We start from the raw sequence: 23,568 nt of genomic DNA, 5'->3' as shown, positions 1-23,568 counted from the left end.
ATGTTATGGGGGACTGTGTCAAATGACACAGTTTAAAGAAAGATCTGTTATTTGAGGTATGAAAAATCTTCATCAGATTTTTTCACACCCTGTGTCTTTTTAAATAACCATTTACACATACATGTATCTGGAATGGTACCTCCCAATTCTTGCCTTACCTTCACATCGTTGATGTTCATCCTTGTTCCCTCCTTCCCAACAAAGATGTCATCTATGTCAACCAGAATGTACCTGTCCAAAGATAGCGTGAGCCTCTTCCCCGACAGGAAAGAGATGGCATCAATAAAGATCAGTTTATGCAACCAGAAGGTCAGATTGTTTCCAAAAAGGACTCTTTGAATCCCATCATGAAGCCCCAAGTCTTGAATGACAGTTGCATACAGAGTAGCCCTTGGCAATACTGAGGGGAACGGTCTGGAGGTTTGAAGTTCAGTTAAAAGCACGGGTTGATAGGTAGAATGGTTAAACTGGAAAACTGTCCAGTCTTCACCAGGCAGGGGACCTTTCTCAACCCTCGGTGCTTTGGTAATGCGCAGCAAAGGAGACTGAGGGTTTACCACACAGTCTTTGAGGGCTACATTATTGTACAGTTGCAATGGCAATCCTTTCAGGTTTGTACTTGGGGAGCTGTTCTCGTTGGCTTTATGAAAACCAATTATGCTAACACTGTATTCCACACAGTATTTTTCCAGCAATTCTCTGTTCCATGAATCCATGGATACATACTTTAAAATATTCTCATATATAACAATTGTGTATTTTCCTCTTCCATTGTCTGTGAGAGGGGGAATGTCCCCTTTAGCTGGCGCAATGACCATGTGGTACTGAAATCTGCTGGACTCGAGGATGGCTATGATGTCCTGCCCCAGCTGGGAGTATTGGCTTTCCACAAAGAGGAGGACAGTGGGATTAGTTTTAGAAGGATCAATTGGCTTAGCTGTTTTCAGCTCGACAGATCTGTATGGTAGAACCTTGAGCTCTTCACACTTAGCTTCTCCAGTGGTTTCCACGAGGGCCACTTCCTGCTTGTAGCCAGTGTATAGGTAATAGGCAGAAATGACAATACTTGCCAAGCAGAATGTCGCCAGGAGAATGACCAGAGTTCGGAAACTTCTGTGGAGTCTCACAATTAGATTCATCTTTTGCAGGACTTCCAACTTCTGTTGAACTTGCCTCTTTTTTGGTTCTTTCGTCCTAAAGTGACATAGGAGCGAGGAGACGCAGAAGTGCCAATTCCCCTCCCAAGACATTCATGTGACCATTGCAGTGCATTTATGAAGCTGTCAAGGAGGTTATAAATCTGTTGAAGTGGGAAGTCAAAGGATCCAGAAAGCTAAAGTGAGGGAAGTTTTCCCAGAATGCAGCAGCTGCTGGTAATCAATGAAGAGGACTCTTAGCATAATCTGCAATAAGAAATAAAAGAAGAGTAAATAAAATCCATAAAACAATTAGAAACACATTAATAAAAATTGTAATTGATTATGGGCATTTCTTATGTAAAATGGCTCACTGCTCTGGTAAATAGGAATGACTGAAGATTGTAGGACAAGACTGGGACAAAGTAAATGTTTGTTAAATATTGGGTCATATTCCATGTCAAGCTCAAACTACATAAATATTTTGAAAGGGGTAACAAATTCTGTTCTATGTTGGACTGTGTAACTGATGAACCCAAAGGGAAAGGCTGAAAAGGACTCTGAGGAAAGATGCCCTGGGCCATGATGCCTCCAGCTAAAGGACTGGGGCTTCAGTCTGTCCCTGCTGTGCTCTGTGGCTGAAGCCCTTGTGCGATTCCTTGTAGTTCTACCTAAATTCATGGAAAATTACCATTGGTAGCAATAAACTATATGACTCAGAGACAATTACAACTAACTAACTAAATAGCCCATGATGTTTAATGGAATTAAGTAGGAATTAACATCCTTCTGAATTATTTATTTTGTTTACCTATTGGAATGATGTGAGACTATAAACAATGGATAGATTTTGAACTGCAAGGAAAAAACACTTTTTCTAGATAGAAGCTTGTCAATTGGTGTGTCCTCCTCCATTAACTCAGGTTCCAGGTTTTTTTCAGTTTCATTCTGAAAGGTATTCATTCATTTTAAACTTTACACCTAAAACTGGAAAACGTTTGTAGGAAAGGTATTAAAGAAATTTTTCTAGCAGTGTAGTTTAGGACTCTGTCATCCAGTTCTAAGGAACCTCTTGATTGTGTCAGTTCAGAATCTTAAAAATGCAAGTGAAAAGAAGTTTTAATTTTGCTTTGAATGCTTTGTGTACCACTGTCCTTGTATTAGAGTACTGCTTTGGAGAGCTTATCAAGCAACAAAGAGAATACTGAGGTAATTATGAGTTGATAGGTCTGCTTGCACACCAGAGGCTTGTTGTTGCTCTCACAGTTCAGAGAGAGGGAGTTGATGCTACGGCCATGTGTGGCTTTGCCAGGTTCAGGCTTTTATCTGATTTACTTTTCTCAGTTGGTAGCTAGCTAGGAGATTCATACCCCCATCAGTGACCCTGCTGTGTGTCACACAGCAATCGGCCAAAAAGTGAGCAAGGTGGGTGTTTTATCCATGAACAGGAGTGAACAGAAATGATGAAAATCTTCTCTCTTTAGCAATGTCTTTTGTGTGAGAGAAGAAATAAAAAAGAAACACAGCTATCACTAGGAAATTAAAATAATCCTGATAACTGTAAGAGCATTTGCCCCCCTTTGGTGCTTGCCTTGTTCTGCAGTTCTGCCTGCTTGACAGGATCTTGCTTCTTATTCAGCTTCCAGTTAAGCTTTTATCACAAGGTACGGCTGGGTGCTGCGCAGGCCCCTCTGCGAGGCCGCGTCCCAGTTTGGGTGACGCTGCTGGGTCGCTCGGCCTGACTCGGAGGGTTTATCGGCTCATCAGAGTTGCTCTCTGTGGGGAGGGCAGCGTCGCCGGGTGGGTAATCTGCCCCCAGAACGGCTAATTGCAGCAAGCCTTAGTTTTGTTAGCGTGAGACAGGCTACGAGGTATCTTGGCAACAACAATGAAGCCACCTTCTTGGACTCTGCAGCCTCTCCTTGCTTTCAGCACTAGAGGGCAATATCCTCTTGCTGTTTAGAAGCCAGCACCTGCTCTCACCTCAGCGGGCAGAGCAGAGCCCTGCTTGCAGGCAACCTCTTCCCAGAGGCGCCTCGGGAGACGTCAGGGAAGAAGCTGGAACACCTTCATTAAGAGTCTTATGTTTTTATATAAAAAAAAAGGGTAAGTCCTGGGTTTTCTTTAAAGAAACCTGCCACTAAATTTCGCGGAATACTTCCCAAATGCCTCAGACTACACCTGTAGTCCAAGGGAATAGAGTCCAAGGAGACCTAAAGTTGCATGTTTTTTTCCTCACTGCTCTATCCTGCAGTACTCCCCATGTTCTGGCATTGCAAGCTGCCAAAATAATCCACTTCATGAGCCAGATCTTTGCTGCTACTACTGCTCATATTATTGAAATATGAGAACCCCCTGACTTTATACTAGCCAAAACAAAAACATGGTCTTCATCCCAAATTATTTGATCAAAATAACACTGGTAATTTTTTTTCCAGTTAAAATGTTAGTAATTGGTTTTAATGTAAACTAGTACGTTTGTTATATGCAGATGTTATAACAAGTGCAAGTATTCACGCTTATCTACATGGCTAAATATTTGAATTAATAAGGAATTTAAACTTGTGTATGGAAGCCTAGCACTCTAGCAGATCTCCTTTTTAGTTTGCAAACTGTGCTTGCACTGCTCTGCTGAACTGATTATACTGTTCAGTAAAAAAAAAAATAGTGTGAAGTAATTAAAGTTTATGAAAATAAATCAGCTATATTAGCCATTAGTGGGACATTTTCCAAGGCATAATTGGAAGTTAAGTGCTGTTTGTGCCTCTGAAACTCTCCCCCTTAAAGTTCAACAGCTTTATATTCGCTCAGAAATTCAAACATCTTTGGAGTATTTCTGTGCTATATTAATTTGAAAAACATGAAAATAGGCCATGTTTCAGGATTAGCATTACTAAAGTAGTTTCATTTTAGAAATCAGTGGTTCAGATCCTGTGTTCCTATGGTTACTGGTCAGCATTTATTGACTTTTCAGGGGTAAAGCCCAAAGCTGGATTCACTAGATCTGAGGAATTGAGGTTAAATTCATCCAGAGCTGGTCCTTCAGTAGATCTTCAATCTTGTGTTCAGCTGACTTCCAAGACATGGGGCCTTCCCTCCAAAAGAGCCAAACTCTGCAATATAATTCTGTTGTGATGCCATAGCTGTCCACAGGAACTGTAATTTTTAATTCAGGCAGCCAAAAAACAACAGCGGTTTAAAAAATTGCTTCCTCCTTGCTAGGTAATACTTCCTGCTTGCCCCTAAAAATGCATTTGATTGATTCTGGTTTTGAAGATGATTGATTGGAAGATGAGGACTCAACTATTTAAAAACTGATAGCAGTTTTTGGTGAAGAGAAACAGCTGCTTATTAACACCATGCGTTCATGTTGCACCAGGAATTCAAGCTGGTTCTTTCATGGTCCAGGGCTGGTGCCAGCTCATCTTCTTGTAGCTTGGTGAAGGTTCTCTGAGCTAGTTCAGCTTACGGAAACCAGAGATATTGATGTTTATCCACCTCATGGAATGAGCTGAAAGACTTGACCTCTGCAGCAGGGTAAGAGCGTGTTGCAGATTCTGGTGCTGAGTACAGGAGCAGGACACTTGTATCCTACAAGTCTTTAGTCTTGGGTCTGCACCTAAGTGCAAGGCTGTGTGGAACACTCTACAGGTAATTCATATGGAGTCAAGCCAGAGGTTTCCACTCATCTTATTCTAGCATAAATGAGAAGTCTTTCTATGTATAGAACTTCCCTTTAGGCTAAAAAAATTAGTGTAAACTTTCCTCTTTTCCTTCCTTCCTAAGCTTGTATGACTCCTGCCATTTATTATAGCAGCCCAATGATCCATGATACCTGCTTGCTACTCCTTACATATGACTGTTCATTCAGTATAGGAACAAGCAAACTGATTTGAGTGAAAAATGACTCTTGTTGACCATTAGCAAAAGTTCAGGGTTTCTATTCACTGCAGAGGAAATAAAACTGCTTTTTTTACCCCTCAGGAAAGTTTCCAAGAGACATTTTTTACTGAGCTCATGAAACTTGGGTGCTCCTTGAGAATAACTTATTTTTTTTTCCAAGCCTATCTAAGCTGCAGTGTGTTTTGTCCTTATAAAAGGGACTTTGCTCATGAGGGGTGCTGACGTCAGCAGCTCATAGCTTACCACAAGGTTCTAGAAAACTTTTAACCTAGGATGAGGACAGATTCTCAGGTGGTGCAAGCTGTTGCAAGTCTTCTAACTTAGTTCAAACTCCCTCTTATAATTTCTGAAGTGGAGAGGCTGCTAGATACTTTCACCTCTTGTAGTTTTTTGTTTTTTTTTTTTTTCCCATGAATAATGGTCTGTAAGTTAAGCCAAATTTTTCAGTATTTTCAGCAATTTGATGAGACTATAGTGCACACATAATCTTCTGTGATTCCAGAAAGCTAAATGATGCCAGAGGTTGAAGTCAATAATCAATGAATATAAAGCAAAGTGTTTGAAATACCTCAACTTGTGCACCCATTGCAAGCTGGTACAGTCATATGAATGAAGCAATGCTTGGAAGCTATTTGACCCCTTTGGCTTCTGCCTTTCTTTGGCTTTAAACTTTTCCCGATGATTTCAGAACTTAGAGCTTGGGGAAAAGGAAAAAAAAAAAAAAGGCTGTCCAGTAGAAGACAGGTAAAGACCAATTTGGAGATGGGTTTTCTACATATACATATTCCTACACTTGTGTACATGTATGCACACAACCCCACATCTTATCTTACTATGTATATAAAATAGTTGGGGATCATGGTGTAAAGGTACTTAAGGAGGCTGTAAACTCTTCACTCTTGATAAACTGGTAACATCTGATTGCTGCAGACAGATACATGCAAAGGTAACAGTTTGCCTCACTCCAGGACCATCAAAATTGACCTATTTTTACAGAGGTTAATATTATCAAGTGTGATCTGGACCATACTAATGGAGTGATTTTCTTTATTGTCTGTGTTTTGTCTTTTGATCAATTAGGGAGTTGTTATTAGAGAAAGCCCTGTAATAATTATTTCTACTCCTTTCATACTTCCAAAGGTATGCAGATGGTCTCCACTGACTTGCCCCAAGTCCAGCTTTCTAGAACACATGATAAATGTAGTGTAACAGCATGCAAGCAGACATGTCTTGTTTTCAGTATTTCACATATGACCTAAAGCTGCTGACTCACCAAGTTTTGGTTCTTTTCTTATGGATGCTTTTATACAGGTAACTAGAACCTCTGCTAATGAGAACCCCCAAGATATTCTATGGGAATCAGTGGGATGCTTTCACAAATGTGAACTAATGAGACTGTAAGGAAGGTGGTGTTTTTCCTGCAAATCCTCCCTCACAGTATCATTGCCTCCTTTGATTCTTCAGCCCATATGTAAGCCTTTAAATTGCTTATCTCCTAGTAGAAATTAATTCTGACTTAACCAGACCACACTTCTGGTAAATGTTGCTCGATGTTCAGCCTCAACACTTTTCCCTTCTTACCCGTCAACTTCTAACAGTCCCATGGTCATCTGGACCACCCAGAAATGCACATAAATACCCCATTGATATATCAGTGATGTTTCCTCCAGCTGTTACAATTTATCAGTCTCTAACTCATCAGTGTTTTTGAAAAGTAGTAGCTGTAATATTTCCTCAGCAATCACTGACCGCTGACTTTTCTTGAGCAGTGGATGTGGAAACTCCTAGAAATCAATGATAATTTAAGTATACTCTTAGGAGGACTGTATATGAAGAGAGCACCTATATATATGTATGTTTCTTAACAGAGTGGCTTTAGTCACCATTGCAATAGGTAAGTGTTAATGACATTCACTTTTTGTGCAACTCCATGTGTGGCAAAAATGTTGCAAAATGATATCAAAATATGCATAATATTTTGATATCATCAGGCAAAACACCTTAGCTTTGTGGCCAGACTTAAAATTAAAAAAGATAATTAAGTATAACCTCAATGCTATTTTCAAGAAACATATCCATTGTGCTTGAGTGATGGTGAGATCTATCACTTTTCACCAGTAACTCGGCAAAAACTCAAAAAAGCTAAATCACATTATTTTTGGGAAGAGGCCTGACTTTTCCAAGGTCATTTGGCAGACCCATAGCTGAGCTGGAAGCAATAGCCATTTGCTTTTGTGTCATGTCCCTCAACAGTTGTGTATGACCTACAGGATTGAGTCCTTGGAGTTGATGCTCTGTGTTCCTGGTGGGATTTAATGGAAAGTGCAGGTGTAATGAACATCTTATGATTGCCCCTGTCCTTTTGAATGAAGTTGGTGAAGAAAAGCTCGCTTCACATGTTTTCCTGAGGCAGTCTGCAAAACATTCCTCCTGACTTGATGCAACAAATCTTCTGATGTCACTTGGTTAATGGCTCTTCATCACTTTTCAATTCATAGTTTAATGCTTCAATGGAAGCCAATTTAAATTCATTTAACTTTTCAGATAAAACTTTTGTGAGATGCTGTATCAGATGTTTTATTACAGTCCATCTATTCTGTTACTAGTTTCTACTTTTATAAGGCTGTCAATTAGCTATCCAGTTTCAATAGAATGATTTGTGGTGTGAATTCAGTTGATAGACAACATTTGTGCAATATAATGACTGCCTAACAGGAGCTCCTTAAAGTCAATCAATGCAATAGGCAAACTCTGCACATCTTGACTACATATAAAAGCTAAGGTTTAAAAAAAGAAAGCTGTAAAAATATTTTGAAAGTGCTATTAGAATCTAAATAACTTCAGGTTTCCTGTATTTATTTTAAAATTTTACCAAGAAGTACAGGTTTGCTGGATAGCTATTGAAACTTTACTTTTTGGAGTTTTCTCAAATAAAAAAGTTTAAAAGCTTCCTTTTTAATGAATAGCCCTTTAGTCTACAAGACATACTCATAGGCCCTGGAGCAGCTTATTAGAAACTAAACTCTTTGGTCTTTATATTTTTTTTTTTTAGTAGTTAATGGTTTGCCACGCTTTGTTTTCCTATTGCTTTTATGGAACCTAAAAATGTTTGCCATAATACAAGATCATTAAAATGTCTCCACTCTTATATCAATGACAATATATGTCACTGGGTAACATGTTTTGTGGTCTCTGTATCCTGTCACAGGGACTAGTTGTGAGAGTCTGATGTGGTCACATCTGTGCTAGGAATTAGAAGGCGGCTACTAACTTATTTCAGAGAGACTACTGCTGTCACATTGTAATGATTTATTACTGCTGCAAAGGAAGTCTATTTAAACCCAGATAACAAAGACTTTGTACTTAAATCCTCCAAGCAGCATGTTTACCACATGAAATTTAAACAGAGGTTTATTCTGCATTTACTTGTCAGGTTCCAGCCAGTCAGAGACCATTTTCAAGCTCTCTGTATGCTAACCCTTATTATATTTGCTTCCCTATATTTATTCTTTAAGCAAATTCTACTGGAGTCCCCTCATCCTCATTGGCTGAAGTGTTTTATTATCATTGAGAGGATTTGTTAGAGAAACAGGTAGAATACATAGTGAGTGAGTTTGGTCCCAGCAACCTCTGATCAGAGCAGGGGTGTGGGCCAGAGCACCATCAAAGCCAACAGTGTTGGTGACAACCTGGCAGGTCTTAGGCAGCAAATGGTGGTAATGGCAAGTAAAAGCTTTTGAGGAAAGTGAGGTGAGCAGAGTGAATGAAGACTGGGTGACCTTCCAAATGCCTCTTTTTGTGTGTATGTGCTTCTTGGACTTCCAAATGACACTGTTCTAAAGAGGAAAATTCAGTCACTTCTACCTTGCTTGTAAAATACTTGTATTTATCGCTGCTCTGTGACATGACAATTTGGGGGCAGGAAGTTAAGTTTATAATATCTCTCTTGTCTTTTCCATGTATATTTAAATTGCTTAACTTATTCTTAGTCCTAGACCAGGCTCCAGACAGTCCTTCAGAAAATTCTGGTTGTATTCCCAGTTCTTTAAAACTGGGAAGATTAGCTTTTTGTGGGAAGTAGTTATGGTTTCACATATTAGTGTTGTCAGTAAAACTAATCTAGACAGAGAAACGTCATCAGGTACTAAAAATATTACAATAACCAAGGAGATTATTTCTCACCTTTATGTATTTAAGTATTTCAGACACTGCCAAGCAGATAAAATAGTCCAAGGAAGTTTTATGGGGGATATTAATACAAATTCAGCTTATTTTTATCTTAAAATTATTGGATGGGTATTGTTTGCCTATTAAGTGGAAAAATGCCAAGTGAGGAGAACATAAGTCAGGGAGCTAAAACTTGGAGCTCTGTCTCTTGCTGCCACCACCATGTATTGCCCTCTGGAGGCCACTGACTTTTGGGTTTTTTTTCAGTGCTTCTGTTCTTCTGTCTGCACTATGGAAATAATCCACTTTTCTACCTTTACATGAGTATTAGCTGTGAAATGTTCCAAGATGATTCATGTTTGATTCAAATGTATACAGTGTGTATATTGCAAACAATACATTTAAGGAAGCTGGTGCAAAATTCAGAATTATACATGCAGTCAAATGAGTTTGCAGTGCTTGCTTCCTTTTCCTTTTTAGTCTTCATACCAAAAGTTAAATTTCTTTGTGTTTATTTCTGCCACTGTTTTATGGGATTTCTCTTAGAGAAGCCACTTTGTCAGTCAAGTAAAATATTTCTTTTGAGATTTCTGGAGTGTCATCTGTGACCTACAGATACTGTTTTTCTTCTGGGGCAAAATATAAACAAATGTTTCCTTTCAAAACATCTATTCTTTATTTTGTCTAGATAAAGTTCAATTTAGAAATGCCACTAGTAGGATAAGCGTCCTACTTGGGAATTCAAGGGATCTTTCTGTTGAGTCACGCTAAGCTCAGAGACTGGAACTAGAACTAATACCATTAGGGCTCTGTGATGGAATAGTGAGGCTGTGATTAACCTGTTGTTTTCATGAAAAATCTCTGCTTATTGAACTACTGAGGTATTAACTTTGTTTTGGAAGAGGGGAGGGAGCTGGAATAAAAAAAATACTCAACTGCTTGTCAAAATCTTTCTGAATGTACTATCCCTGCACTAGGCTGGAATTAACTATGTTTCTTTACATTCCTATTCTCCCCTGTGGACTGAGTGCACAACTAGACTGTGTTTTAAGACCAATTTCTTTCCTGGAAGAAGAAATCCAGTCTGGCTTTCTGGTTTATGGAAGGGGATTGCAAGCCAATAAAATGTCTCATTAGTTGGCCCAATCATTGTAAACCAAAAAGTTCTGCTTTTGACAATATATACACAGGTATTTATTTTTCTGCCAGAAAGCAAATATTTTTTTCCATAGAGGAGAAAGCCTTTTTGCAGGTAAGTACCAAAAATCTGAATATGCAGAATGCTGCTGATTCATGCTGGCACGTGGAGCTTGCTCCAAAGCTGGTGACAAGGGAGTCTTATGAAAGTCAGAGAGTGTCAAGTGTTCTGAGGCGTGCGCTGCTCGCTTCGCTTGTCAGGCAGACAGCGTGTGCCACAGAAGCCTCTTGAGGTTTAATTGGGCATTTTTGGGTAAGAATTAAGTAACACTCACTCCTGCAGGTAATTTAATAAGGTATGGGGAAACAAGACTCGGTTTGGTTAGAAAATGAAGTTCCAGAATCCCTTGATTTTCAGTTACTAATGAGAATACACCTTAAGAAGGAGGAATGGTTTCTCCATCAATTCAAAACAAATGTGGGCCCTCAGCTGCTACCTGTAGTTACTGGCTTGCACAGTCCCTTGTGCAGGAAGAGACCACACACTGTGTGCATGCATGGCTCTGCCCTTAGCAACTCCATCATAGAATCATTTGGGTTGGAAGAGACCTTTGAGATAGTAAAATCCAGCAATTAACCACTGCCAGGTCACAGCTGAGCCACGTCCCTCAGCACCACATCTACACATCTTTTAAATCCCCCCAGGGATGGAGACTCCATCACTTCCCTGGGCAGCCTGTTCCAGGACTTGACAACCCTTTCTGTGAAGAAATTTTTCCTAATATCCAATCTAAATCTCCCCTGTTGGAACATGAGGCCGTTTCTTCTTGTCCAGTCATATGGAAGTAGAATAGTGAAACAGTTTAAAATGGCAAGACCAATACAGTCTGAATACAGTATTGAATAAAAATGCACCAGTCCATTATACCAGCTATTTAGGTAGGTAGAGTGCAGAGTCTGGCAGAAGTATCATGGCAGATGGTCCTGCTTTTGTTTAAATCAAAACCAAACAACATATGAAAGCTTTAAAATCAAAAGTGACCACCAAGTGTAATTTCTGTATCTTACCCCAGAAGGCTAGACACTACTGTGTTTTCCTGTAGTTTCCAAGACTTTCTTTGTGAACTGTTGTCCACCTGCCTTCCCCTCTGGTGGTTTCGGGGTGATAAATATCCTATTGAGAAATAATAAATTTAAAGAATACCCTGAGGCTCTGGAACTCAAACTCTGGCCTCCTCCTTGCAAAATATGGTCCAGTGGAAAAGGAAAAGACGTTGGATAAAACATGCCCTGAAACTGGAACACAAGTGGGTGCATATTTCATGACAGACTGTTTTAACTTTCCAAACAGTCGCCTCTTTTATGGCCAGCAGCTACTATTAATTATTTATCAGAACACTTATTTATACACTAAAAGCTAAATGCAATCTTTTCAGTGGCAGCCTGGCAGAGTGTGGGCTGAAATAAGTAGCTGTGGATGGTCCTTCAGGAGGATAGGTTTCGTGCATAGCTCTGCTCAGGGAAGAGCCCATTCACATTATTCTGTCTGCTGTGTCTGATGATGATGCTGCACAAGTATGGGAGATTGAATCCCAGCCATTAGTAAAGCTCTATAGCTGTAGACGCGCCAGCCCTGAGCGTTAGCTATGTATGAGTTTCTCAGTGCTCTTGCAGACCATGACAGGATGGCAGATGTTCCTCTTGTCCCATGCCTGGGTGAGGACTAACTCAGAAGTTGCAAGATTGTCCTAGCTAAAATCCTGCAACAGTAGCCTTGAGTGCAAAAGTCTGTGTTCTGTAAATCAGCCACCCCCTGCTCTGGGACAAATGTATCAGCAGCTGCATGTGTATGTTTTTTACACTGCTGGCTGTGCTATGGAATACCTTGTCTTAATGTGTTTTGGGGGAGGAAGGAAACTTGCATGTGACATGGGGAAGCAAGGAAAACAGACTTCTCCAGCTTGTGAAAAGCAAACCAGAGTTTCAGCAGGTTTTCCCTTGGCCAAACTAAGTAAGCCAAGTATAGTTCTTATTTCATCAGCTTCCAAGGCAGAAGAGGGACCCCCTTTCTTTTTGCTGCTTCTCTCACAGAAGCAGCCCGCTCTGCCCTGGCTTCTACTTCTACATTTGCTCTGGTTCTGCAAACCCCATCCTTACAGCAGAGGAGGGAGGATTCGTGTGCTCCGCTTGCCCGCGCTTGGGGAAAGCAGCTGTGACCCTTCCTGCAGCCAGAGGGAAGGAAACAGGTTTAAATACTTCTCTGCTCCTTTCAGAATCTAGTTTAAATCATCTCATCACAATACAGTACTTCTGGTGCCAATGGGTTTTCTTCATCAAATACTGACGTCGTGTCTACGCTGTTGTGCTGTTGCCAACAGTGATTCTGGTGGCATTACTGTTTAGATAAAATATTATTAGTTTTCTATAGCAACTGCTAATTTCAGAAGAATCTGTGATTTCATTGTAATTATTGCTCACAGTAGATGTAACAAATGTTTTGGATTGACGTGTATGGTTTTAGTTTTCTTTCAGCACCTGATTTTTTTTTTTTTTTTAATAGCACTCTAAGAATTTTTCTAATTTAAATGTTGACAGAGAGGGAAAATGGATTATGTATTTATACCAAGCAATCTTCTGGGTGGCTTACACTTCACAAGAGGCATTGCTGTAACCTCTCAATAGGAGAAGTAGACTTGTTGCTGTGATGTGAGCATTCTTCAGTTTTTCTCGGTGTGAGATGGGACACTTTTAACTTAATGCTCCAAGCAATTTCCAGCACAGAGACCCTTCTTGTCCCACAGGCCAGCCCCTCAACCTGCTCTAGTGGTCCTCAGCTGCATCCCAGGCCTGAGAACAAAGGGATCTGCTGAACTGCCACCTTATGCTGCACTCCTTTATCCTTGCAAATGGTTTCAAACCCAGGCTCCACTCATCTTGGAAAGTGTGGAGAGCTCCTGGCTCACCTTAAGCTCAGTGCCCTGTTCCTAAAATGACTCCACAAGCTGGGAAAATTGCAGCTTTCTGCCCAATTCTGAGTTAACCTTCCTTCAGCCTCCCAGGCCCCAGCATGAAATGTTTTGCTGCTCTTAGCTCAAAGGGTTTGCTTTGTTCAAAAAAGTCCATTTTGCGGCTATGGAAAACAGTTCATTGGATGCACCTAAGAAGCTGAAATGTTGTGAAAGCTTTGCAGAGCAAACACTTGATGGAAACAAACATCAGTGTACACGTGCAGCTGATGCTCAGCTAGCCCTATGGTCACAGAGGCAGTCACTTTGAAATTGTTTGTGGGATAAATCAGGAAGGTTTGCAACAAATTTTTTTTTTTTTTTTAAATAAGATAGCATGACATTATGTCCCTTATTGCTTGAAGAAACTGAGAAACAAATCTTTTTATGGTGGCACATAGTTAAATTTAATTTTTTTATTCCTCCAAGTGAAAACTCAATAGTCACAACTACTAGTACCTCATCATCATTTTCTTTGATCAGTATTGCCCTGGCTGTGCAATATGTGGCTGTTTCCCTTAAAGTATCTCATTATACCTCCTGAGAATTCCTGTACTGCCTTCAGAAAAAAAAAAAAAAATCTTTACTATTAGCATATTTTTCTCCTGCTCATACTGAATGATCGTTGAGGTTTAGAAAAGCTCATGATTCCCTGCATGCTGCCCAATCAGCCCAGCTTGATCAGTGCCATTGCAAAGTGCAATATAGCAGATACAACAACCGCTAAGCAATCATAAGGTTCTAATAGGGCTTCCAGAACTTTATAGTGATCGTTAACACAGTGTTTGGACTGGAATGGAAGTATATGTAGAGATATATATGTGTATGTGTAAGTGGTCATTCTTTCAAGCATCCTGCTCTGTGCTTAGATCTAGCCCTTTGGATTTGATTTACTCCAATATAATGCAAGTTAGAGGAGCATTTCTCCAACCTCACAAAAACCAGTGGTATCAACAAGGCATTAAGATACTCTTGCTTTCATTTCTGAGACTTCTGGATGTTATTATGAGTCAAATAATGTCCATGTTCTGAGCAAATGGCACAAACTAATACACAGTCTTAAACTACTGTACAGAGCAATGCCATTAGGAACATATAATCTGATAGAGCAGATAATGTTATTTGAATTGATAAGATTCAGAAGAAAATTGGAAGCCAAGAATTTCCTTAGTTAAATGTGACCTAGCATTCCCCTCCCTCCCTGTTCTGTAGAGCAGCATTTCAGAGAGCAAGTCAGACAGCACAGTGTGGCTGATGGCAAAATGTGCGTGAGTAGAGTCCATAGATGTGATGGGGCAAGACAAGGAAACACCTGGCAACATCCCCAACTGCTTAAACTTTATGAAGAAGGAGATCCTGCTTTTCTTCTACAAGCTGAACATCTACTGAAAAAAATGAGGGGAAAATTACTTTTCAAAAGGTCTTTTGCCCTGATACCATTCAGAGGTAGAAAAGGCAGAATAACCTGCTATGGGGATAGGCCAGTTTCTGCAGCATTTATTCACAGGGGAGGGAGGTCCAATAAACACAATTAAGAGCTACAGTTAGTAAAAAATATTATACGGTAAATTCCCTGGGGAAAGAGAGAACTTAGTGTGGTTTCTGGATGTATGTGAGGTTACATGAGTATCGTGCTTGTAGGAAGAGACTTATTCACCTTTAAACATTATTCCTTTGAATATTTATTCCCAGCAGCAGTGACTTGGAGCTGGTATGTCAGCTGTAAGATAAAAATGCTGGGCTGCTGCTGTACTCTGACTCTGTAGTTGTCTGAAGAGCAAACACTGATTTCTTCAGTGTACCTCTTACTACCTTAAACAATCTTTGCTTACACAATACAAATGATCATGCTGGTTTTAAAAAAGGAAAAAAAAAATGTTACTTATGGTTGTTGTTTCGATATCAAACTGCTGGAAGACAGCAGAGCTGCAGGTCTTGGCTTCCTCACCAAATTACTCTCACTTTAAATAGTGCACATTTACTATATATCCAGGGAAAGCTTTCCCATTGTCATTTTAATACACTAGTTTTGCTTAACTTTGGTAGCTGGTAGCAAATAAAAGCAAAGTATATGGAGCAGTATAAAGAATTGCAACCTTATCCTCTTTTTTTTTTTCCTCACATAATGTCCCATGCTCTGACTTCTGTGGTTGGTCATTTATATTTAGGCAGACAACTGTTTCCCCTTGGAGGGCACGCATCTGTTTACATCGAGGGTGCTTGCCCAAGCAAAGTCTATCTCAAACTTTCAAAAAATCCTTTGAATGCCAAGCTCCAGGCAGCTTTCTGAAGTACTTACTATACATAATTAGATTCTAGGCAAACCGTTTAACACTCCATGTGGATATTTATACCTGCTCAGCTGTTGTCTGTGAGTACAGGCACTGTCTATATAGTTGGATGAATCTATACCCAATAGTATAGGTTAATGTAGCAATATGTGGAGAAGCTGAACAATAGCTTACCTGGAGAAGAATTTCTTTTCCTAGCATGCAGGAAAGAGACATCTGCTATTCAAATCTCTTCACATGGCTCCAGGTAAACTAAGGGAGAGTTTTCAACTTGACAGCAGCTGTCTGAGCAGCATCCCGGGAAGGTTTCTCCTGCTCCAGCCCCATTCACTGAACTCTACCGGCACAGTCACTTCTCATTTATACACAGAGTGTCCTTTTCAAAACAAGCAGCCAGCTGGAATGATTCAAACCTCTCTTCAGCACGCTGTTCAAAATGCAGCTTCCTTCTCGGACGTGGGGATTACACCGGGGAGCAACCAGGCTACAACAAAAAGGCTGCAAGAACTATTTAATCCCCCGAGCAGCAGCTGCTCCCGTTAGTGGCGCTGCCGCTGTGGCTCCCGCTCGCTGGAGCCAGCCTCCCTCTCCCTCGCATCTCCAAGAGTATCCAGGCGGCTTTGCAGGGTGGTGATTGGCAGAAGCGACCAATTCCTCCAGCTAATCAACCCCCAGACTTTCAAGGACTCAGAGCTGCTCTGATGTCATTCCGAGCGAGGGGGGACGTTTGGCACGAGGAGGCTGCGGAGATAGAGGCTAATTCGGAGATGAGCTGCTTTCCTCTCCCACCGCCGTGATTGATTAGATGTTCTGGGAGGATTTGCATAATCTGTCATTGTGCGGTTGGACCACCTCCCCTCCTGCCCAAAATGCGGGAGGAAAACGCCACTTTCAGCCTCTGGGTTTACAACTGGAGTCTGCAACTAAATACCTGGGAAAAAGGAAAAGTTGGAAGAGTTGGTTTCCTGGCAGGAGAATGCTTGAGTCCCCAGCAATCCCACCATCACCAGATGCTAGAGGACACTAAGAAAATCACAATACTAGAAGACTTTTTGGTTCTTACTTTTGTTAGGTTGCTGATAAGATCACCTGGGACCACAAAATGTATTTTCTAATACAAGACCAAAATCAGGCAGAGGTCACCCAGCAAGATGGTTACAAATGATCTTCCTGACATTATCTCGGGGTGGATACCAGCAAACATGCAGTGCTCAGAGGTGCAATGTATTTTCCTACTGTATATGACACAAGTTCCACTTGTTTGTTGCATAATTTCTTATTAAAATCCTTTATCTTGTCCAGCTAGAGATGAAACCTACCTCCATAGCCAAGAAACATGATTGTTATGCGACTTTAAATTGTATTACAGAGGAGAAACTGAATGCTTTCTATATTAAAAAAATTAGATTTTATACCAATCTAATTTTCAATTTTTGCCAGCTTGACACCTTTCACTCCAAAACCGTTCTCTGTACAATACACCTTGGAATTGAAATTCAGCCAATTCTGTGCAGCAAATGTGAGGAGAAAACAGTTTTGCTCAAGGAGACTGGAACAAACCCATTCTGAGATGATGAATGATGCTGTAAACTCAGATTTGAATCATAGGAGGGTCAGCTCAACCTTTTGTGTTTCCAAAATAGTGTAAATAAATGGTGTTCCATGCAGTTTACCATTTACATCCTTCAGCTGGGACCTTCTACATGAACAGCTCTTTGCTTTTTGTGAATATTCAGGTTTCAAAGATTACGGCAGAGATTCCTAACTGGGGACTAATTTATACCTTCTAGTTAAATTAGAAAGTGAGGGGAAAATTAAAATTCAAAGTATGTCTAAGTTGTTTCCTGCAATTTCTAATTACAAAGCAGCTGCTGGGGGTCTTTTAAAAATGCCTGACACCTATGGCTGGCTCTGGGTTTGGGATTTGTTTCCCAGACTGTTGTGAGGGCTGGGTGTGGGGTTCCCACTGCAAGCAGTGGCCATGCCGATGCCTCCTTGCTTCCTGTGTCAATGACAGAACTTAAGTCAGGCTGTAAACTAAAACCTCCAAATCAAGCTAGAGGATCTTTTCCCAACAGGAGGAAGACTTCTGGTGTAATTGGTCAAAAAATGCAAAAAATGCGAGAGCTTCCTGTTACTAATCTGATGGTCTGGAAAGAAAAAGCCTGGTAGTTTTGTTCTACTTTCTACCCATATACTTGACTCCAAGCTGTGCTTCAAACACTGAAGCCGTCCCTGTGAGTGGAAGGGTTTGGATGAGGGGGGTGTGTGTGTGTGTGTGCTGCAGGACAACTCTTCACTGCTGCCATATGTGGTGGGAACAGCAGTTCTGCCCCTTTGAAGCTGCTGCTGCTGCAGATGTTCTTAGAGTAGGCAGTTGGCCAAGTGGTTACGCATACCTTTGACAGTGTCTTTTAATTCAGATGCTAAAGTCATGCTTTGAACTTAAATCCTTGGCTTAAGAGCAGTGCCACACTCTGTGAGTTCAACCCGAGAAGAAGAATGGCTGTTGATTCACGCTGCCTCTGTGTCTGTTTGCTTTGTTAATGATTCATTGAGTGACTTACAATGCCAGGGCCTGCCCTTATCAGAAATGTGTGGAAATCAGTTGGCAGAATTGCTTCAGCTTTCTTTATGCACAAAAAGCATCCACCAAGCCTCGGGAAAAAGACAATATAATTTGAATTTTCACTTCTCTTTGCTTTGGGTAGTAGTGAGAATTGAACTCCTTGCTCGGACAGAAATGCATTTGAATTACCTAGAATGTCCTTCCAATCACGATGTTATTCTCATGATCTGCTTTAGGGAAGAGTACACAAAAAGGAAAATAGGACAACGAGAAACAGAAATGAAGTATGGATTGAAAGAAACAGTAAAAGAAGGGAAATCCTAGTAATAGACCACCATATTAATGAGGTACCAGAGTTATGCTGAAGTCCTTGCTACAGGATGTGATTTTTTTTCCGGATCTTACCAGATTTTGCATTAGCTGGTGAAAGTTCTGTATTAGTTCATACCTGTGTGATTTATTTCCCCCTATATAGGTAGCCAATCACAACTGCCTAGCCTTCCTATCTCAGTAGTTCATAAGTCAGAGATGGAACCTACCAGTACTTTGGTTTGCTTTTATAGCTGTGGGTTTGTTGGGGTTTATTTTGTTGCTATTGTGTTGTTTTCATTTGGCTTGTTGGGCTTTTTTGAAGGAAGTGTTACTTTGTTCTGTCTAGATTTACTTGGAGCTTACACACATTACAAGACACACAAATACTTTACTTTTCTAAACCTAGTGCTTTTGCATAGACTCTCTGCTTGGCATTGTGTAAGTTAATACTTTAGTCAGATTTAATCTTTTTTTTTAAAGGAGCATCTGCATTTACACTAGAGGTGTTCTCCTATTTAATCCAGACTCTAATGCTCACAGTTAACTACTCTAAGTACTATACTGTCACTAAGAAGTCTGCACATGTATTTTTTAAGGTATTTATCTTCATGACACATTATGAGTTAGAAAAATCCAGTTCCTGCAGTTCTGTGCTTAGAAACATGATACAGAGCAAACAAATACTTTCAGAAATTAATATGTATAATATATGGTATGTCCCTGGTTCATTCTTAAACTATATGAAAACTTTCACTGAAATATTTGGGTTGATGTTCTGTTGTTCTTACGTTGAGATTTGTTTTCTCTGACTGCTCTGGTTTCCTCATCCATTATTACAGCCCTCTGATGACACTTTCACAGATATTTCCTACTTCTTTCAAAAATAAGTGCCTTGCAGCACGAAGGCCATGCTTCAAAATGAAGTTGACTAATATATATAACTGTGTTTCAGCTAAAGACACCTGTAATGGTCTTTATTGAAAGAAAGATGGCTTTTGACACTGAAGATCTTAATGAGTTTGAAAGAACAAAAAATGACTGCTGCTGAAAGGACCAGCTTTTCCTTGAGCTGCGGAGACTTCTTGTGAACTTCCTTGTAATTAAACAACTGTGTCTTTTATTAAACACACAGAGCAGTTCTTCAGCTGGTGTAAATTGTCAAAACATCATTGATTTCAGAGGAACTATGACAACATGTAAGAGTTATAGATTAGTCCCCGATTCTCTAGCAGCTCCTCACGACATGCAGAACTTAATTACACACATCAAGAGTGCAAGAAACATAAAGGCATAGTAGAATGTGCTTTTCTTTTTAGAGTATCCAAATATAGATTTCATTAAGAAAAGTCTGGGGGTTTTGATGTGTCAATAAGTTGTTAGGTTTTTTTTAATCTGAATATTTTGGCTCTGACTCAAAATATATAGAAGTTTTATATACTCAGAAATGTAGGGATGAAATACAGAAACACTGGGACCTGAGTTTCATGCATCACAACTCAGTTAAGATGTTCATGTCTTCTACTGAAAGTGCCTGCCTTGACATGGTTATTCTTATTTCCCAGATGACAGTGGAGAGCAATCTGCTAGTAGTCCACCTGAGCATGAAGCACTGGCTTGAGACAACATCAAGAGCAAAAATGTGGCAAAGTCCTACAAGCAAAATAAAGAAGGCAAAAAAAGAAAAAAAAAACTAGATTCCCTGACTATTGATTTTCTCCAGCTACAAAACTTCTGTTCAGCTTTTATTATCCTCCCCTGTTTATGGTTGGACACACTTTTTCTGCAAATAATAAAGCCAAATCAGGGCATACCACTTCTGTAATGACCTTTATCTTTAAAATTTTATTCCTTTGTAAAATAACTTTGATATCCTAGTGTGGTTTTGTTCCTGTAATGCTTTGAATGTATTAGTTTCTGAGAGTGTGTTGACAGAAACTGATGTTGAAATATCTGTTAAACCAACATACATTCATTAACATCTAGCATTAAAGCTGTTCCACATCTCTCTAATTACATTACTATTTTATGTCTTAAGTGCTTACTCAACTACAAAAATACAAATTCTGGTCTTTTAGATACTGCTATCAAGATGGTATCAAAGCAAAAAATGAGTTTGTTCTGCTTAATCCACAGTCTGATCTGATTAACCACTTCCTGAGTTACCAGCTTGCTGTGACACCAAGACAAGGTTCATGTTGTGTAAGAGAGAAGCATGTCTTTGTGTACTCATAAAGCCTTTTGGGCTCCTGCCCACAATTTTTCTTACAGAATACTTCATGGGATCAGCGTTGGCCTGAAGTCAGTAGAAAGCTCCTGGGAAGTAAATGAGGGTAGGACTGGAGCCTGGAAAGATAAGAGCTTTTTCCCAGGCCACTCTTCAATGCAGCGGGAGACAATGAAGCACCAGGGAAGGTTTGTTCTGCTCAGCTCCCTTGTGATTTGTGTTTGCACCTGTAATGCCTCAGCAACGTATGGGAGCTGTTTCTCCTTTCGTCTGCTTTCATGAACACTGTTCTTGTGACCTCCTAGCTGATAAGCAAGTAAATCATGTCCAATTCATCTGACTGCCTTACTACCTCTGCTGTATTGCAAACTGTTGCAGAAATGAATGTTTGTTGAGCTAGAAACTCTGGTAGCACTCCCATTTCCCCATTCTGTGTAAGTATAAAGAATCATTTACTACATTTCTTTCTCCCACGTGGCTCACAAAGGTTGTCCTTCATCAGAGATAGCTGTACAGTTTCTCTCATCCTCAGTACTGCAGACAGCAGAGGTGTTTGCTGTCATCCTGTTGTACCTGAGCTGTGGTGCTGGTCTCCAGTGCCTGCTCACAACCCCAGTTCAGGCTGGGGAAGTGACTTACTTCAATGGACAACACATTTTGGAAAAAATAGCACTAAGGAAGGAAACCGCAATGTGCCTAAAGGAAAGGTCTGGAACTTGGCTGTTGGGGAGTAATATATATCCTTCTCTCCTTAACCCTCCACTTGCATTTTAAAGAGCAATTATCTAAAAAACTATTGTATTATTTTGGGAAAGAAACAGGTAATTCATTCTTGCTGCTCTGTCACAACACTTGAGACCATGAGAACAATTATCTTTGTATAATACCAGCATTAAGTCATCATATGCTGCATAGCTGAACTTTGGTGGCTTTCTAAGTAAAGAGAGAGTGAATAATGGGTTTGTATCACTTCAGTATGTTGTTTTCCTGATGGATAAATCAGCAAGTCAATACTTCGGATACATTCATTGAGGATCCAATGGTTAAGAGGTCATGTAAGAAAGCAAACAGTATAAGCAGTGAAGTTGTAGTAAAGTGCCTGGAGGATGATGGCCTCTAACAAAGAGGAATCCAAACCAACTCTTGGCAAAGCCTTTATCACAAAAAACATAACAAAACTAAGTGATAGCATACATGTGTTTCTTCCTTGATTATGATGAATTAAGAAGCTCAAATTCTTGGTTTAATGTATTATGTGATCTTTTTTCATTTTTTTTTTTTTAATTCAAACTGTAGAATGATCCATAAAGTAGTTTAATTAGACAATAGGTCCAATGAAAGTCCCCTTTAACATGTCTAGAGAGGCTCTTTAAATACTCTAATCCAGTTCTGAATAAAAGGTGAAACCAGGAATGGTTATATTCAAAGGAGAAACTACAAAGAGCATTTATCTCTCTCTTTTTCCTTTTCTATCCTTGCAATCTAGATATGAGGCTTCCACTACACTCTAAGGGTGACTTTTTTCCTAGGTTATCCCTCACAAGCATAGCTTTTTATATACCCTAATTTAAAATGTTAAAAAATCCTCAAAGTGAAAAACCCATTACTGAACCACTGTTTAACTGGTATTCTAGCGTTGCTGTTACAAATGGATCCTGTTGTACATAGTGGCTTTTTCCAAACCAGGACATAGAGGAACACTTTCAGTACCAGAAATTTCAAAACAATACTGTGATTTGGCATCCTCTCTGGTCTGGCAGAAGCTCCAGCTTCAGCTGGTACACATTTGGGGTGCTCTCTTGATTTCTCTCATGGGCCACAACATGTTTTACTGAACTGCACTGCTTTACAAAAGCCACCCCAAACCATGGAACATAGCATGCCACAATACTATGGGAAGATGGAAGTGTCCCTTCTAAGGTCTAGCCTTAAACTGATGCAACTATGCTGTGACTCAATATAAAAAAAAAAAAAAACACCTCACACAAACCTGGGTTTAACAAAAGGGAGATGAACATACTGTAAGAAATTGTAGTCTGACAAAGGAAATCAAAATCATGATTTTACGTTTACATTGCAGTGGCGTTTTTAGTGGTGTGAAATCTCTCTGCAGTGTCTGTAAAGAGAACAGAGTTAATAAGGTAAAGAAATGCTTTTAACATCTAACTTCTATTGATTCCTTTTTCTTGAGGTAAAAATTACAGACTTCCAACACTGCTCTCAAAAATAAATCAGGAGAATTTTTCTTTTTTTTAAGACGTGGTACAGTTCTGCATGAGCAACACAAAGTGATCATCGTTCTTCAAATAATCAACTTTAGGTTCAGATTCTTTTTAAAAAAATTATTTTTCTCATGGGAAGAAAATAAAGGTGACATAATTAAAATGATCAAAGAAAAACATGGAGTAATCAAGACTGAGAGCACTCCAAGTGAATAAGCTCTTGATACTTAACCACTATATTATCATGCTCATTCCTTCTTGTCTTGTGCCACTCATGCTCCACAGTTTACATTTGAAAGTATCTATTTTTCTCTAAAATGATTTTGGTTTTGGAGTTGCCTCTTTGCTCTCTGAAAAATTCTGGGCACTTTGGAAATAGTACTCAAGATGTTCTTTGCCTGTTTAGACCACTGAGGTAACTACTAGTTTGGGTGTGTTTTGGTTTAAAGTGTTGTGGATATTTTTTTTTAAACACAGCAGAAAGACATCCACGCTTCGAGCAGTGAGTCTGTGCACTGAAGTTATCATATGAAAGTTAAACACCAGTAATAGACATATTCGTTACAGTATGAAATGTAGGCTTGAAAGAAATAGATTAAACG

The 23,568-nt window shown here is 39.7% G+C and overlaps 1 pseudogene; it reads right to left on the bottom strand.

The window, feature by feature from the left end:
* Window positions 1–158: 158 nt before the first annotated feature.
* LOC103769005 lies at window positions 159–1,139 on the bottom strand (annotated as a pseudogene).
* Window positions 1,140–23,568: the final 22,429 nt, after the last annotated feature.

Source organism: Merops nubicus, unplaced genomic scaffold (assembly GCF_000691845.1).
Source record: "Merops nubicus isolate BGI_N331 unplaced genomic scaffold, ASM69184v1 scaffold3230, whole genome shotgun sequence".
NCBI lineage: Eukaryota > Metazoa > Chordata > Aves > Coraciiformes > Meropidae > Merops > Merops nubicus.
This window is presented reverse-complemented; position numbering and strand designations above follow the sequence as displayed.